Here is a 5,362-nt window from a genome sequence, read left to right on the forward strand (position 1 = left end):
TTACTCAAAGGAAATAAAATTTAGATTAGAAATAGCATATAAAAGAGCTAGACTTTTGTTAGAAAAAGCTAAGTCTTAAGAAAACAACTTTATGATAAAAAACTTCAGATTTTCAATTAAAAATAGGAGATAAAGTTATACTAAGGAACGAAGCCTGTAGAAACCATAGAAGACAGAGATAACACAGTAATTAGAGATACAAAACAAAAGAAGCAAAAAGTACATAAGGATAGACTAAAAATATATAATCAATGAAACGTTTCATTTTACTTAAGAAAAGGTCTGATCAACCTCAAAACAAAACAAAAAAAACACAAAAAAAATTTAATTATTTTTCCTTCTAAGAAAGTTAAACATAAATCCAAAAATATCGTAATTCAACATACATTTTTTGTATTATTCCGTCATTATACAAAAATGCTTTGAGACAAAACATTGCTAATAATTAATAAGAAAAATCAATATCAAAAAATGTTTCCTTTCTAAACACAATATTAATATTGAGAACTCAATGACTACATATATTACGTCATTTCTTTAAAAAGGGAGGTGTAGCATATTGGACTAATCTACCCTAAAAATACAATAAATGATTGGGTATAACTTAGCGTCAATACATTGTGACACTTTGTTATAATAAATATAAATATACAAATATACAAAAAGACCACCAAAAACTACGTAAGCACACCAGCGCCCCAGTAATAAGATCTAACGCTTATACATAAGCCGATCGCGGAGCGTGGGAATGCTGAGCATGCACTTTGCAGCTCAAGTGGTCAATGCCTTCTGCATACATATGTATATGTATAAATGTAAGTAAGAATACATAGATATAAGCAATGTATGTGCGGGTTAGCTGAACCCAACTTCAGCACACTTTGATTATTCAAATAAAGAACCTCGAACAGAGCAGAAGCTAAGCTCTTCTTTCATTAAACATCAAAATAGCACCCTTTAAAATAGCACCTTTCATAATAGTAAAGGCACGGAAAGTTTTCTGGTTTGAAAAGTTTTACTGGTTTATCAGCTCAGAAAATTATTTGGTTATTGGAGGAAGAGATGCGGAGCAGAACGAGCTTATTGTTAAAAGGTTTGCTTGAATTACTTCAATAGATCGTAGTATTTATAATTATGAAATGTTGTTATTCCAGATATATGTGCGTCCGAAAGACATTTATGTGCACGCTGAGATTCAAGGCGCCTCAAAATCCCACAGGAGAAGAAATACCTCCCAAAACGTTGCTAGAGGCAGGATCCATGGCTATTTCGTACAGTGTTGCTTGGGATGCCAAAGTGGTTACCAACTCGTACCGGGTAACAAGCGATCAGGTCAGCAAAACTGCACCAACTGGAGAGTACTTGGCAACGGGAAGCTTTATGATCAGAGGAACGAAGAACTTCTTACCCTCCCGCCACCTGACCGTGGGTCTAAGTTTACTTTTTAAGTTGGAGGATAGCTTCATTGAGCGCCATTTGGGAGATCGTAAAGTTAGAAGCCTGGAGGATGATCAAATAGATCCAAATGTTAAAGAAAACGAAGTTGAACATGATCTTTTGTCGGATAATGAAGATGCTGATTCAAATATAAATCTATCGGAACCAAGCTCCAATACCGAAATTACAGCTTTTCCCAATACAGAAGTTAAGATTGAGCACGTTACCGGTCGCATTATAGTCAGATCCGACTCCGTAAATTCAGAGGTTGAAGAGACTAAAGAGAGTGAAGTCCTAGACAAAATTTTGAAAAAGACAAACGATGAAGAAACGACCATTATTTTGGCTGGTCCAAGTCGTAAAAAGCATCGCCGATAAAGTGGTGGAGAAAAGTGAGTCAACCAAGGAGTACGTGAAGCTAGAAAAAAGTGCAGCTCCCAAAAATCCATTGGAACTGGACGATGCTGATGAAGTGCCCGTCGGTGGAGATGTGGATGTACTCAACAGTCAATCGCTGTTCGCGATTCCAGTCGTTGCTCCCTATCAGGCTTTGCTAAACTACAAGTAGGCTATACTGAAAGTTCGCATAAAATGTTTCTTCTAAATGTGATATCCTTTTTAGGTTTAAAGTAAAGCTCACCCCAGGTACGGGAAAAAGATAAAAGGCGGCAAAACTATCACTTAATATCTTCGCAAAGGAGAAGAGCTGCAGTGCTCGTGAGAAGGACTTACTGAAAAGTATAAAGGAAGAGTCGTTGGCCAGGAATTTACCAGGAAAGGTCAAGCTATCGGCCACGAAACTTCAGAAGTATCACAAATAACTAAATCAAATGTATGCAAAATGTGTGAGCCATATCTTAAGGAAGTTATAAAAATGCTTTAAAAAAGTAATGCCAGTTGATACAATAAAAGAGAATGTTTACGGAACTGAATATATACGTTGGTTCCTTATCAAAGAGATATATGTAATTACAACTTCGCGGTTTGTTGGTTTATAAAAAAAAGTATTTTTATTGATCAAAAACTTAAGCGAATGTCGGAGACAAATTCACGTCTTACACAATTGAAGTATGAATAAAATCTAAATCTAATTTGCAAAGCGAACGCTTAGCAAACCCTTGGCTGAGCTTATTTACTTCTTCATATTGAGCGTACATAGGCTCTCATTTATGTTTACGTTAATTAGGCGCTCTCTTGAGTGGATTGCGCATGGATATAGATCAGCCGAGTTTGAGCTACGTGGAAAGTTTTGACCCTTAAAGCTGTGTTAGCAGTTTTGACCCTCTGGTGGGAGTCGCGAATGCGGCTGCGGATGTTTATGTCTGTTGGATTGGGTGCCTTCTTGAGTGGATCACTCATGGGTGCTGATCAGCCGAGAACTTGAGCTGCGTAAGCGGTTTTGACCCTTTGGTGGGAATAACTGATTCGGCAGCGGATGTTAATGTTTACATTAGGGTAGGCTGGATTTGTTATTGTCACCAGAATTTGGGTTCTTATTGGATACATGATTTTATGACTTATATCCTAAGGCATTCTATGATTTTGTGTATGGCTGTTCCTATGTGGTTATGTATGTGTGTGTGTGTGTAAGTATATGTGGTCTTATACTATGGCACATATGCTACTATATATATATATATATGTATATATTGATTTTGTTAACGGTTGAATCTGGCTCTTATCGATAGTCCTTTTGCTGGGCGAACTTTAAGCTGGGATTTTGGGGCGCATGCGCCTCATATGGGGCCCGAGTTTGCATGTGTTCGTTTACTTCGGTTGGCTGTGTTCGAAAGTGGTGTTGTATAAGTATATATTTTGGTGCTAAGTCGCCTGTTTTGGCATTTTGTGTACTAAAAAGTTCGGAAACTTCTCGTCGTCATTCGATTCTTCGTGAATTGCCACAGTAAAAATCTACACTAGCCTGTTTAAAACAATGAATTCCTCCGGAGCCCGATGAAAAAGCAACCAAGCCCGAAGGCAGCAAATCACATAGCTCCTCGCAACCAAAGACGATACAGCGCAAAATGTATCTTTCGTGCGAAATCCGTGTAACACATTTTTTCCAACCCAACCGTTTGTGTGCCGTGGAGGATTTCGGCGATATGTAGATACATTTAGGCAAAGACGGAGTGCTTCCCAACGAAAGGAAACCATTGCAAAGGAATAAAATTAATGTGCTGAGGCTATGGTTCGGTGAAAAACTATGGTTTTCAAAGTCCCACCCAGTTAGAAGGATATATTGATTAAGGACGCAGCACTTTTTTCTCAGCCGTGTGAGCTGAACTGAATTAACATACAGTGTTTACGTGCCTCCAATTATAAAGTTAAAAGTTATGCCCTCGCTGACATACTTGCAAGCACTCGAATTAGCATGACTTACAAAAAAAGTGCCCATATTCGCATGTCCAGGATTATGTGACATGTAGCTCCGGCTACATGGCTACATGGCTACTGGTTCCGCGCAGTGGGAACAGCAAAACGGTTGGCGGAAATGGCAACATGGGGAGTCCGTACGGAGGATCTGTTTGCAGAAACAGTGGCAAATGCAGCAAGAATACTGCCAACGCTTGGAACTATATCAACATAATGACTGTTCCACAGCAGCATCAGCAGCAGCATCAGCAACACCAGCAACACCAACAGCACCAGCAACATCTGCACCAGCAGCAGCAGCAACAGGCAAACTTTCTCCACATCCAACAATCGCTACAACACAACCACCAATTGAGCCCTCCAGAACCAATCCATCAGTTGCCCCAATTACAGGGCACGGTGGCCGATCCACCAGATGCCTTCGACAATTGTGCGATCTTCCCGAGCGCTGGCGGCAGCGGTAACGGAAGTGGACGCGTGGCAGCCACTCAAACCCATCAGAACCCATCCGGTGTGGTCACGTGCGACCAGCAGGTACCCGTGTCCCTGGGCTCGGTGAATATGCCCGTTCCCCAAATCATGTATACCGTGCATCGTGTGGTGACCACAGCTCAGATCCAAACGGCAGTGGGCAGCACCTTCGCCTCGTCGGCTAGTGTGTCCAAGTGTGGCCAGAATGATGGTGACTGCCTGTCGCCGGCACAGGTGTCCTCCGCCATGGCCGCCTCTGGAAATGCTTCCTGTCTGGGTGGATTACCCGACATGGGCGCCAACATGAAGAGCAATAAAAGTGCACTTTATCCATTTTCCGACCTGAGGAGCCCGATAGTCAGCTGGCGGCAAAAAAGATAATAGCTAAGCCCGCCAAAAAAGGCGCGAAATATCGATAACGAGCTGGCAGGAAAATTGCTAGCATATCGATCATCCGCCGTGCCTTTGAGCTATCGAAAAAGCCCGCCTACGCTCCTAGCCTAAATTTGCAAGTCAGTTGAGATTATAAAACCGACAGAGGCGCGCGCGCAACAGTAACTAAAAGTGAACAACTAATGGACGGCCAGAACGTGAACCAAAGCGGAGGATGGGCATCGGTTTTATCCATCTCATCGGACGATGGTAACTGCTCATCCATCAGCTATAGTCTCGCCGCCTTCAGCTATAGTCTCATCGCTGGATACCAAGTCATCGTTTAACTATACTCTAAAATTACTTACCAAAACTATTTTCTCCTACTCCATAAGCTATTTCCTAAGTAACGTAATATTTAAATTTAAATTCCACACTCGAACCATGGCGCGCAAAACTGCCGCCAAGTAATTCAAAAATGTCTGCCGCAAATTTAAATCATAAATTAATACTTGTAAATATGGCGCGCATATCTGCAGCCAAGAAATCCGAAAATGTAATTTGCCACAAATTGTCTCTATATATATTTTTAAGCAAAATCAGGGGACAATAGAATGTTAGCGTCGTTAGACGTTGAAAATATCTTTTAAAAAAAAAATGGTCGGCGGCCTCTGCGAGGCTGAGTCAATCCCAGTATCGGTCCCTTTGG

The 5,362-nt window shown here is 40.9% G+C and overlaps 2 pseudogenes; both read left to right on the forward strand.

Annotated features, from left to right (window-relative positions):
• The first annotated feature begins 977 nt into the window (after window positions 1-977).
• On the forward strand, window positions 978-2,258 carry CR41506 (annotated as a pseudogene).
• Window positions 2,259-3,873: 1,615 nt separating this feature from the next.
• Window positions 3,874-4,662, forward strand: CR41504 (annotated as a pseudogene).
• Window positions 4,663-5,362: the final 700 nt, after the last annotated feature.

The sequence above is a fragment of the Drosophila melanogaster genome, chromosome Y (genome assembly GCF_000001215.4).
Source record: "Drosophila melanogaster chromosome Y".
Lineage (NCBI taxonomy): Eukaryota > Metazoa > Arthropoda > Insecta > Diptera > Drosophilidae > Drosophila > Drosophila melanogaster.